Raw genomic sequence first — 13,750 nt, 5'->3', positions numbered from 1 at the left:
GGTCGACATGGGTCGAGGTGGACTATCATGCGAAACCACTTTTTTCGGTCCCTACGGTGCCCCTAGATGATGAAAAGTACAATCCGAGGTTGATTACGAACACTTTTGTGCACCCCCTTCCGTAGAGCAAAATCCTGAAGGTCGGGGTTGCGCACAAGTCGACCCCCTTCCGTAGAGCAAAATCCTGAAGGTCGGGGTCGCGCAAGGGTCGACATGGGTCGAGGTGGACTATCATGCGAAACCACTTTTTTCGGTCCCTACGGTGCCCCTAGATGATGAAAAGTACAATCCGAGGTTGATTACGAACACTTTTGTGCACCCCCTTCCGTAGAGCAAAATCCTGAAGGTCGGGGTTGCGCACAAGTAGACCCCCTTCCGTAGAGCAAAATCCTGAAGGTCGGGGTCGCGCAAGGGTCGACATGGGTCGAGGTGGACTATCATGCGAAACCACTTTTTTCGGTCCCTACGGTGCCCCTAGATGATGAAAAGTACAATCCGAGGTTGATGACGAACACTTTTGTGCACCCCCTTCCGTAGAGCAAAATCCTGAAGGTCGGGGTTGCGCACAAGTAGACCCCCTTCCGTAGAGCAAAATCCTGAAGGTCGGGGTCGCGCAAGGGTCGACATGGGTCGAGGTGGACTATCATGCGAAACCACTTTTTTCGGTCCCTACGGTGCCCCTAGATGATGAAAAGTACAATCCGAGGTTGATTACGAACACTTTTGTGCACCCCCTTCCGTAGAGCAAAATCCTGAAGGTCGGGGTCGCGCAAGGGTCGACATGGGTCGAGGTGGACTATCATGCGAAACCACTTTTTTCGGTCCCTACGGTGCCCCTAGATGATGAAAAGTACAATCCGAGGTTGATTACGAACACTTTTGTGCACCCCCTTCCGTAGAGCAAAATCCTGAAGGTCGGGGTTGCGCACAAGTAGACCCCCTTCCGTAGAGCAAAATCCTGAAGGTCGGGGTCGCGCAAGGGTCGACATGGGTCGAGGTGGACTATCATGCGAAACCACTTTTTTCGGTCCCTACGGTGCCCCTAGATGATGAAAAGTACAATCCGAGGTTGATTACGAACACTTTTGTGCACCCCCTTCCGTAGAGCAAAATCCTGAAGGTCGGGTTCTCGGGGCGGTCGAGGCCCTCTGACGTGCACGAAAAACCGGTACCCACGCCGAGCTTCAGAATTTGGTCTCCAGAGACTAAGTCCCAACCGAAACTGGTAACCCACAAAAGTGTACCAAGGAGTGGTCGGATCGAGTTACAGTGTTCGAGAGTATTGACGAGGATGGGTATACGCAACTTTTTGCTAAAGGTGTCCAAGACCGTCAGACCCTTACTTACGGAGATATAAGACACGTGCGTGGTTGCCCGTGCCGAGCTTCAGAAATGTTGCTCCAGAGACTAAGTCCCAGAAAACCTTCCGACCCCAAAAACTCCCAGAAGGAGTCGTCGGATCGTTTCGCGATGTTCTAGTGAAATGTTCAGCTCGACGGAATGCAACTTTTACCTAAAGGGGTCTGTGTCCGTCAGACGCTTAGGTACGGAGATACGGGCATGGGTCGGTTTTCCCCATACAAAATACCCCATGGAAAACTGCAAAACCCCAAAACAGGTCGAAGGAGTAGTCGGATCGTTTCGTGGTGTTCTAGTGAAATGTTCCATTCGATAGGGCGCAACTTTTTGCTAAAGGTGTCCAAGACCGTCAGACCCTTACTTACGGAGATATAAGACACGTGCGTGGTTGCTCGTGCCGAGCTTCAGAAATGTTGCTCCAGAGACTAAGTCCCAGAAAACCTTCCGACCCCAAAAACTCCCAGAAGGAGTCGTCGGATCGTTTCGCGATGTTCTAGTGAAATGTTCAGCTCGACGGAATGCAACTTTTACCTAAAGGGGTCTGTGTCCGTCAGACGCTTAGGTACGGAGATACGGGCATGGGTCGGTTTTCCCCATACAAAATACCCCATGGAAAACTGCAAAACCCCAAAACAGGTCGAAGGAGTGGTCGGATCGTTTCGTGGTGTTCTAGTGAAATGTTCCATTCGATAGGGCGCAACTTTTTGCTAAAGGTGTCTAAGACCGTCAGACCCTTACTTACGGAGATATAAGACACGTGCGTGGCTGCTCGTGCCGAGCTTCAGAAATGTTGCTCCAGAGACTAAGTCCCAGAAAACCTTCCGACCCCAAAAACTCCCAGAAGGAGTCGTCGGATCGTTTCGCGATGTTCTAGTGAAATGTTCAGCTCGACGGAATGCAACTTTTACCTAAAGGGGTCCAAGACCGGCAGACGCTTAGGTACGGAGATACGGGCATGGGTCGGTTTTCCCCATACAAAATACCCCATGGAAAATTGCAAAACCCCAAAACAGGTCGAAGGAGTGGTCGGATCGTTTCGTGGTGTTCTAGTGAAATGTTCCATTCGATAGGGCGCAACTTTTTGCTAAAGGTGTCCAAGACCGTCAGACCCTTACTTACGGAGATATAAGACACGTGCGTGGTTGCTCGTGCCGAGCTTCAGAAATGTTGCTCCAGAGACTAAGTCCCAGAAAACCTTCCGACCCCAAAAACTCCCAGAAGGAGTCGTCGGATCGTTTCGCGATGTTCTAGTGAAATGTTCAGCTCGACGGAATGCAACTTTTACCTAAAGGGGTCCAAGACCGTCAGACGCTTAGGTACGGAGATACGGGCATGGGTCGGTTTTCCCCATACAAAATACCCCATGGAAAACTGCAAAACCCAAAAACAGGTCGAAGGAGTGGTCGGATCGTTTCGTGGTGTTCTAGTGAAATGTTTCATTCGATAGAGCGCAACTTTTTGCTAAAGGTGTCCAAGACCGTCAGACCCTTACTTACGGAGATATAAGACACGTGCGTGGTTGCTCGTGCCGAGCTTCAGAAATGTTGCTCCAGAGACTAAGTCCCAGAAAACCTTCCGACCCCAAAAACTCCCAGAAGGAGTCGTCGGATCGTTTCGCGATGTTCTAGTGAAATGTTCAGCTCGACGGAATGCAACTTTTACCTCAAGGGGTCCAAGACCGTCAGACGCTTAGGTACGGAGATACGGGCATGGGTCGGTTTTCCCCATACAAAATACCCCATGGAAAACTGCAAAACCCCAAAACAGGTCGAAGGAGTGGTCGGATCGTTTCGTGGTGTTCTAGTGAAATGTTCCATTCGATAGGGCGCAACTTTTTGCTAAAGGTGTCCAAGACCGTCAGACCCTTACTTACGGAGATATAAGACACGTGCGTGGTTGCTCGTGCCGAGCTTCAGAAATGTTGCTCCAGAGACTAAGTCCCAGAAAACCTTCCGACCCCAAAAACTCCCAGAAGGAGTCGTCGGATCGTTTCGCGATGTTCTAGTGAAATGTTCAGCTCGACGGAATGCAACTTTTACCTCAAGGGGTCCAAGACCGTCAGACGCTTAGGTACGGAGATACGGGCATGGGTCGGTTTTCCCCATACAAAATACCCCATGGAAAACTGCAAAACCCCAAAACAGGTCGAAGGAGTGGTCGGATCGTTTCGTGGTGTTCTAGTGAAATGTTCCATTCGATAGGGCGCAACTTTTTGCTAAAGGTGTCCAAGACCGTCAGACACTTACTTACGGAGATATAAGACACGTGCGTGGTTGCTCGTGCCGAGCTTCAGAAATGTTGCTCCAGAGACTAAGTCCCAGAAAACCTTCCGACCCCAAAAACTCCCAGAAGGAGGCGTCGGATCGTTTCGCGATGTTCTAGTGAAATGTTCAGCTCGACGGAATGCAACTTTTACTTAAAGGGGTCCAAGACCGTCAGACGCTTAGGTACGGAGGTACGGGCATGGGTCGGTTTTCCCCATACAAAATACCCCATGGAAAACTGCAAAACCCCAAAACAGGTCGAAGGAGTGGTCGGATCGTTTCGTGGTGTTCTAGTGAAATGTTCCATTCGATAGGGCGCAACTTTTTGCTAAAGGTGTCCAAGACCGTCAGACACTTACTTACGGAGATATAAGACACGTGCGTGGTTGCTCGTGCCGAGCTTCAGAAATGTTGCTCCAGAGACTAAGTCCCAGAAAACCTTCCGACCCCAAAAACTCCCAGAAGGAGGCGTCGGATCGTTTCGCGATGTTCTAGTGAAATGTTCAGCTCGACGGAATGCAACTTTTACTTAAAGGGGTCCAAGACCGTCAGACGCTTAGGTACGGAGGTACGGGCATGGGTCGGTTTTCCCCATACAAAATACCCCATGGAAAACTGCAAAACCCCAAAACAGGTCGAAGGAGTGGTCGGATCGTTTCGTGGTGTTCTAGTGAAATGTTCCATTCGATAGGGCGCAACTTTTTGCTAAAGGTGTCCAAGACCGTCAGACCCTTACTTACGGAGATATAAGACACGTGCGTGGTTGCTCGTGCCGAGCTTCAGAAATGTTGCTCCAGAGACTAAGTCCCAGAAAACCTTCCGACCCCAAAAACTCCCAGAAGGAGGCGTCGGATCGTTTCGCGATGTTCTAGTGAAATGTTCAGCTCGACGGAATGCAACTTTTACCTAAAGGGGTCCAAGACCGTCAGACGCTTAGGTACGGAGATACGGGCATGGGTCGGTTTTCCCCATACAAAATACCCCATGGAAAACTGCAAAACCCCAAAACAGGTCGAAGGAGTGGTCGGATCGTTTCGTGGTGTTCTAGTGAAATGTTCCATTCGATAGGGCGCAACTTTTTGCTTAAGCTGTCCAAGACCGTCAGACCCTTACTTACGGAGATATAAGACACGTGCGTGGTTGCCCGTGCCGAGCTTCAGAAATGTTGCTCCAGAGACTAAGTCCCAGAAAACCTTCCGACCCCAAAAACTCCCAGAAGGAGGCGTCGGATCGTTTCGCGATGTTCTAGTGAAATGTTCAGCTCGACGGAATGCAACTTTTACTTAAAGGGGTCCAAGACCGTCAGACGCTTAGGTACGGAGGTACGGGCAAGGGTCGGTTTTCCCCATACAAAATACCCCATGGAAAACTGCAAAACCCCAAAACAGGTCGAAGGAGTGGTCGGATCGTTTCGTGGTGTTCTAGTGAAATGTTCCATTCGATAGGGCGCAACTTTTTGCTAAAGGTGTCCAAGACCGTCAGACCCTTACTTACGGAGATATAAGACACGTGCGTGGTTGCTCGTGCCGAGCTTCAGAAATGTTGCTCCAGAGACTAAGTCCCAGAAAACCTTCCGACCCCAAAAACTCCCAGAAGGAGGCGTCGGATCGTTTCGCGATGTTCTAGTGAAATGTTCAGCTCGACGAAATGCAACTTTTACCTGAAGGGGTTCAAGACCGTCAGACGCTTAGGTACGGAGATACGGGCATGGGTCGGTTTTCCCCATACAAAATACCCCATGGAAAACTGCAAAACCCCAAAACAGGTCGAAGGAGTGGTCGGATCGTTTCGTGGTGTTCTAGTGAAATGTTCCATTCGATAGGGCGCAACTTTTTGCTTAAGCTGTCCAAGACCGTCAGACCCTTACTTACGGAGATATAAGACACGTGCGTGGTTGCCCGTGCCGAGCTTCAGAAATGTTGCTCCAGAGACTAAGTCCCAGAAAACCTTCCGACCCCAAAAACTCCCAGAAGGAGTCGTCGGATCGTTTCGCGATGTTCTAGTGAAATGTTCAGCTCGACGGAATGCAACTTTTACCTAAAGGGGTCCAAGACCGTCAGACGCTTAGGTACGGAGATACGGGCATGGGTCGGTTTTCCCCATACAAAATACCCCATTAAAAACTGCAAAACCCCAAAACAGGTCGAAGGAGTGGTCGGATCGTTTCGTGGTGTTCTAGTGAAATGTTCCATTCGATAGGGCGCAACTTTTTGCTAAGGGTGTCCAAGACCGTCAGACCCTTACTTACGGAGATATAAGACACGTGCGTGGTTGCTCGTGCCGAGCTTCAGAAATGTTGCTCCAGAGACTAAGTCCCAGAAAACCTTCCGACCCCAAAAACTCCCAGAAGGAGTCGTCGGACCGTTTCGCGATGTTCTAGTGAAATGTTCAGCTCGACGGAATGCAACTTTTACCTCAAGGGGTCCAAGACCGTCAGACGCTTAGGTACGGAGATACGGGCATGGGTCGGTTTTCCCCATACAAAATACCCCATGGAAAACTGCAAAACCCAAAAACAGGTCGAAGGAGTGGTCGGATCGTTTCGTGGTGTTTTAGTGAAATGTTCCAATCGATAGGGCGCAACTTTTTGCTAAAGGTGTCCAAGACCGTCAGACACTTACTTACGGAGATATAAGACACGTGCGTGGTTGCTCGTGCCGAGCTTCAGAAATGTTGCTCCAGAGACTAAGTCCCAGAAAACCTTCGGACCCCAAAAACTCCCAGAAGGAGTCGTCCGATCGTTTCGCGATGTTCTAGTGAAATGTTCAGCTCGACGAAATGCAACTTTTACCTAAAGGGGTCCAAGACCGTCAGACGCTTAGTTACGGAGATACGGGCATGGGTCGGTTTTCCCCATACAAAATACCCCATGGAAAACTGCAAAACCCCAAAACAGGTCGAAGGAGTGGTCGGATCGTTTCGTGATGTTCTAGTGAAATGTTCCATTCGATAGGGCGCAACTTTTTGCTAAAGGTGTCCAAGACCGTCAGACCCTTACTTACGGAGATATAAGACACGTGCGTGGTTGCCCGTGCCGAGCTTCAGAAATGTTGCTCCAGAGACTAAGTCCCAGAAAACCTTCCGACCCCAAAAACTCCCAGAAGGAGTCGTCGGACCGTTTCGCGATGTTCTAGTGAAATGTTCAGCTCGACGGAATGCAACTTTTACCTAAAGGGGTCCAAGACCGTCAGACGCTTAGGTACGGAGATACGGGCATGGGTCGGTTTTCCCCATACAAAATACCCCATTAAAAACTGCAAAACCCCAAAACAGGTCGAAGGAGTGGTCGGATCGTTTCGTGGTGTTCTAGTGAAATGTTCCATTCGATAGGGCGCAACTTTTTGCTAAGGGTGTCCAAGACCGTCAGACCCTTACTTACGGAGATATAAGACACGTGCGTGGTTGCTCGTGCCGAGCTTCAGAAATGTTGCTCCAGAGACTAAGTCCCAGAAAACCTTCCGACCCCAAAAACTCCCAGAAGGAGTCGTCGGACCGTTTCGCGATGTTCTAGTGAAATGTTCAGCTCGACGGAATGCAACTTTTACCTCAAGGGGTCCAAGACCGTCAGACGCTTAGGTACGGAGATACGGGCATGGGTCGGTTTTCCCCATACAAAATACCCCATGGAAAACTGCAAAACCCAAAAACAGGTCGAAGGAGTGGTCGGATCGTTTCGTGGTGTTTTAGTGAAATGTTCCAATCGATAGGGCGCAACTTTTTGCTAAAGGTGTCCAAGACCGTCAGACACTTACTTACGGAGATATAAGACACGTGCGTGGTTGCTCGTGCCGAGCTTCAGAAATGTTGCTCCAGAGACTAAGTCCCAGAAAACCTTCGGACCCCAAAAACTCCCAGAAGGAGTCGTCCGATCGTTTCGCGATGTTCTAGTGAAATGTTCAGCTCGACGAAATGCAACTTTTACCTAAAGGGGTCCAAGACCGTCAGACGCTTAGTTACGGAGATACGGGCATGGGTCGGTTTTCCCCATACAAAATACCCCATGGAAAACTGCAAAACCCCAAAACAGGTCGAAGGAGTGGTCGGATCGTTTCGTGATGTTCTAGTGAAATGTTCCATTCGATAGGGCGCAACTTTTTGCTAAAGGTGTCCAAGACCGTCAGACCCTTACTTACGGAGATATAAGACACGTGCGTGGTTGCCCGTGCCGAGCTTCAGAAATGTTGCTCCAGAGACTAAGTCCCAGAAAACCTTCCGACCCCAAAAACTCCCAGAAGGAGTCGTCGGACCGTTTCGCGATGTTCTAGTGAAATGTTCAGCTCGACGAAATGCAACTTTTACCTAAAGGGGTCCAAGACCGTCAGACGCTTAGGTACGGAGATACGGGCATGGGTCGGTTTTCCCCATACAAAATACCCCATGGAAAACTGCAAAACCCCAAAACAGGTCGAAGGAGTGGTCGGATCGTTTCGTGGTGTTCTAGTGAAATGTTCCATTCGATAGGGCGCAACTTTTTGCTAAAGGTGTCCAAGACCGTCAGACACTTACTTACGGAGATATAAGACACGTGCGTGGTTGCTCGTGCCGAGCTTCAGAATTGTTGCTCCAGAGACTAAGTCCCAGAAAACCTTCCGACCCCAAAAACTCCCAGAAGGAGTCGTCGGATCGTTTCGCGATGTTCTAGTGAAATGTTCAGCTCGACGAAATGCAACTTTTACCTTAAGGGGTCCAAGACCGTCAGACGCTTAGGTACGGAGATACGGGCATGGGTCGGTTTTCCCCATACAAAATACCCCATTAAAAACTGCAAAACCCCAAAACAGGTCGAAGGAGTGGTCGGATCGTTTCGTGGTGTTCTAGTGAAATGTTCCATTCGATAGGGCGCAACTTTTTGCTAAAGGTGTCCAAGACCGTCAGACACTTACTTACGGAGATATAAGACACGTGCGTGGTTGCTCGTGCCGAGCTTCAGAAATGTTGCTCCAGAGACTAAGTCCGAGAAAACCTTCCGACCCCAAAAACTCCCAGAAGGAGTCGTCGGATCGTTTCGCGATGTTCTAGTGAAATGTTCAGCTCGACGGAATGCAACTTTTACCTCAAGGGGTCCAAGACCGTCAGACGCTTAGGTACGGAGATACGGGCATGGGTCGGTTTTCCCCATACAAAATACCCCATGGAAAACTGCAAAACCCCAAAACAGGTCGAAGGAGTGGTCGGATCGTTTCGTGGTGTTCTAGTGAAATGTTCCATTCGATAGGGCGCAACTTTTTGCTAAAGGTGTCCAAGACCGTCAGACCCTTACTTACGGAGATATAAGACACGTGCGTGGTTGCTCGTGCCGAGCTTCAGAAATGTTGCTCCAGAGACTAAGTCCCAGAAAACCTTCCGACCCCAAAAACTCCCAGAAGGAGTCGTCGGATCGTTTCGCGATGTTCTAGTGAAATGTTCAGCTCGACGGAATGCAACTTTTACCTCAAGGGGTCCAAGACCGTCAGACGCTTAGGTACGGAGATACGGGCATGGGTCGGTTTTCCCCATACAAAATACCCCATGGAAAACTGCAAAACCCCAAAACAGGTCGAAGGAGTGGTCGGATCGTTTCGTGGTGTTCTAGTGAAATGTTCCATTCGATAGGGCGCAACTTTTTGCTAAAGGTGTCCAAGACCGTCAGACACTTACTTACGGAGATATAAGACACGTGCGTGGTTGCTCGTGCCGAGCTTCAGAAATGTTGCTCCAGAGACTAAGTCCCAGAAAACCTTCCGACCCCAAAAACTCCCAGAAGGAGGCGTCGGATCGTTTCGCGATGTTCTAGTGAAATGTTCAGCTCGACGGAATGCAACTTTTACTTAAAGGGGTCCAAGACCGTCAGACGCTTAGGTACGGAGGTACGGGCATGGGTCGGTTTTCCCCATACAAAATACCCCATGGAAAACTGCAAAACCCCAAAACAGGTCGAAGGAGTGGTCGGATCGTTTCGTGGTGTTCTAGTGAAATGTTCCATTCGATAGGGCGCAACTTTTTGCTAAAGGTGTCCAAGACCGTCAGACACTTACTTACGGAGATATAAGACACGTGCGTGGTTGCTCGTGCCGAGCTTCAGAAATGTTGCTCCAGAGACTAAGTCCCAGAAAACCTTCCGACCCCAAAAACTCCCAGAAGGAGGCGTCGGATCGTTTCGCGATGTTCTAGTGAAATGTTCAGCTCGACGGAATGCAACTTTTACTTAAAGGGGTCCAAGACCGTCAGACGCTTAGGTACGGAGGTACGGGCATGGGTCGGTTTTCCCCATACAAAATACCCCATGGAAAACTGCAAAACCCCAAAACAGGTCGAAGGAGTGGTCGGATCGTTTCGTGGTGTTCTAGTGAAATGTTCCATTCGATAGGGCGCAACTTTTTGCTAAAGGTGTCCAAGACCGTCAGACCCTTACTTACGGAGATATAAGACACGTGCGTGGTTGCTCGTGCCGAGCTTCAGAAATGTTGCTCCAGAGACTAAGTCCCAGAAAACCTTCCGACCCCAAAAACTCCCAGAAGGAGGCGTCGGATCGTTTCGCGATGTTCTAGTGAAATGTTCAGCTCGACGGAATGCAACTTTTACCTAAAGGGGTCCAAGACCGTCAGACGCTTAGGTACGGAGATACGGGCATGGGTCGGTTTTCCCCATACAAAATACCCCATGGAAAACTGCAAAACCCCAAAACAGGTCGAAGGAGTGGTCGGATCGTTTCGTGGTGTTCTAGTGAAATGTTCCATTCGATAGGGCGCAACTTTTTGCTTAAGCTGTCCAAGACCGTCAGACCCTTACTTACGGAGATATAAGACACGTGCGTGGTTGCCCGTGCCGAGCTTCAGAAATGTTGCTCCAGAGACTAAGTCCCAGAAAACCTTCCGACCCCAAAAACTCCCAGAAGGAGGCGTCGGATCGTTTCGCGATGTTCTAGTGAAATGTTCAGCTCGACGGAATGCAACTTTTACTTAAAGGGGTCCAAGACCGTCAGACGCTTAGGTACGGAGGTACGGGCATGGGTCGGTTTTCCCCATACAAAATACCCCATGGAAAACTGCAAAACCCCAAAACAGGTCGAAGGAGTGGTCGGATCGTTTCGTGGTGTTCTAGTGAAATGTTCCATTCGATAGGGCGCAACTTTTTGCTAAAGGTGTCCAAGACCGTCAGACCCTTACTTACGGAGATATAAGACACGTGCGTGGTTGCTCGTGCCGAGCTTCAGAAATGTTGCTCCAGAGACTAAGTCCCAGAAAACCTTCCGACCCCAAAAACTCCCAGAAGGAGGCGTCGGATCGTTTCGCGATGTTCTAGTGAAATGTTCAGCTCGACGAAATGCAACTTTTACCTGAAGGGGTTCAAGACCGTCAGACGCTTAGGTACGGAGATACGGGCATGGGTCGGTTTTCCCCATACAAAATACCCCATGGAAAACTGCAAAACCCCAAAACAGGTCGAAGGAGTGGTCGGATCGTTTCGTGGTGTTCTAGTGAAATGTTCCATTCGATAGGGCGCAACTTTTTGCTTAAGCTGTCCAAGACCGTCAGACCCTTACTTACGGAGATATAAGACACGTGCGTGGTTGCTCGTGCCGAGCTTCAGAAATGTTGCTCCAGAGACTAAGTCCCAGAAAACCTTCCGACCCCAAAAACTCCCAGAAGGAGTCGTCGGATCGTTTCGCGATGTTCTAGTGAAATGTTCAGCTCGACGGAATGCAACTTTTACCTAAAGGGGTCCAAGACCGTCAGACGCTTAGGTACGGAGATACGGGCATGGGTCGGTTTTCCCCATACAAAATACCCCATTGAAAACTGCAAAACCCCAAAACAGGTCGAAGGAGTGGTCGGATCGTTTCGTGGTGTTCTAGTGAAATGTTCCATTCGATAGGGCGCAACTTTTTGCTAAGGGTGTCCAAGACCGTCAGACCCTTACTTACGGAGATATAAGACACGTGCGTGGTTGCTCGTGCCGAGCTTCAGAAATGTTGCTCCAGAGACTAAGTCCCAGAAAACCTTCCGACCCCAAAAACTCCCAGAAGGAGTCGTCGGACCGTTTCGCGATGTTCTAGTGAAATGTTCAGCTCGACGGAATGCAACTTTTACCTCAAGGGGTCCAAGACCGTCAGACGCTTAGGTACGGAGATACGGGCATGGGTCGGTTTTCCCCATACAAAATACCCCATGGAAAACTGCAAAACCCAAAAACAGGTCGAAGGAGTGGTCGGATCGTTTCGTGGTGTTTTAGTGAAATGTTCCAATCGATAGGGCGCAACTTTTTGCTAAAGGTGTCCAAGACCGTCAGACACTTACTTACGGAGATATAAGACACGTGCGTGGTTGCTCGTGCCGAGCTTCAGAAATGTTGCTCCAGAGACTAAGTCCCAGAAAACCTTCGGACCCCAAAAACTCCCAGAAGGAGTCGTCCGATCGTTTCGCGATGTTCTAGTGAAATGTTCAGCTCGACGAAATGCAACTTTTTGCTAAAGGGGTCCAAGACCGTCAGACGCTTACTTACGGAGATACGGGCATGGGTCGGTTTTCCCCATACAAAATACCCCATGGAAAACTGCAAAACCCAAAAACAGGTCGAAGGAGTGGTCGGATCGTTTCGTGATGTTCTAGTGAAATGTTCCATTCGATAGGGCGCAACTTTTTGCTAAAGGTGTCCAAGACCGTCAGACCCTTACTTACGGAGATATAAGACACGTGCGTGGTTGCTCGTGCCGAGCTTCAGAAATGTTGCTCCAGAGACTAAGTCCCAGAAAACCTTCCGACCCCAAAAACTCCCAGAAGGAGTCGTCGGACCGTTTCGCGATGTTCTAGTGAAATGTTCAGCTCGACGGAATGCAACTTTTACCTAAAGGGGTCCAAGACCGTCAGACGCTTAGGTACGGAGATACGGGCATGGGTCGGTTTTCCCCATACAAAATACCCCATGGAAAACTGCAAAACCCCAAAACAGGTCGAAGGAGTGGTCGGATCGTTTCGTGGTGTTCTAGTGAAATGTTCCATTCGATAGGGCGCAACTTTTTGCTAAAGGTGTCCAAGACCGTCAGACACTTACTTACGGAGATATAAGACACGTGCGTGGTTGCTCGTGCCGAGCTTCAGAAATGTTGCTCCAGAGACTAAGTCCCAGAAAACCTTCCGACCCCAAAAACTCCCAGAAGGAGTCGTCGGATCGTTTCGCGATGTTCTAGTGAAATGTTCAGCTCGACGAAATGCAACTTTTACCTTAAGGGGTCCAAGACCGTCAGACGCTTAGGTACGGAGATACGGGCATGGGTCGGTTTTCCCCATACAAAATACCCCATTAAAAACTGCAAAACCCCAAAACAGGTCGAAGGAGTGGTCGGATCGTTTCGTGGTGTTCTAGTGAAATGTTCCATTCGATAGGGCGCAACTTTTTGCTAAAGGTGTCCAAGACCGTCAGACACTTACTTACGGAGATATAAGACACGTGCGTGGTTGCTCGTGCCGAGCTTCAGAAATGTTGCTCCAGAGACTAAGTCCGAGAAAACCTTCGGACCCCAAAAACTCCCAGAAGGAGTCGTCGGATCGTTTCGCGATGTTCTAGTGAAATGTTCAGCTCGACGGAATGCAACTTTTACCTCAAGGGGTCCAAGACCGTCAGACGCTTAGGTACGGAGATACGGGCATGGGTCGGTTTTCCCCATACAAAATACCCCATGGAAAACTGCAAAACCCCAAAACAGGTCGAAGGAGTGGTCGGATCGTTTCGTGGTGTTCTACTGACTTTTTAGGCTTAACGAGACACAACTTTCCGCAGAAGGGTGCAAAACTGTCAGACTCATAGTTTCGGAGATACAAGCATGGGTCATGTTTGCTCGTGCCGAGCTTCAGAATTTTCCATGGCCAAAAAGCCCTAGAATTTGACATTTCACTATTATAGGGAGGTATGGTTGTACTGAGTCGTCATAGAAAGTTTAGCCTCCTCATGTAAACTGACGATTCGATATCAGGGAGGTCGGGAGTTGTCGAAAAGAGACCCTAGGACCTAATACTAGACCCATGTAGTGGCAAGGTGTTTCGGCCCGTGGGTGACGGTTGTATGAAATTTGGGTGACGGCAACTACGACTGGTTCTGGTACCGGGAAGGTGTGTCTTGGGGTCCGGAGGCGTTTTAACGGTAGCTGGGTG

This window comes from Anopheles nili (genome assembly GCF_943737925.1).
Source record: "Anopheles nili chromosome X unlocalized genomic scaffold, idAnoNiliSN_F5_01 X_unloc_7, whole genome shotgun sequence".
Lineage (NCBI taxonomy): Eukaryota > Metazoa > Arthropoda > Insecta > Diptera > Culicidae > Anopheles > Anopheles nili.
The sequence above is the reverse complement of the archived record's forward strand: the minus strand, read 5'-3'. Positions refer to the sequence as shown.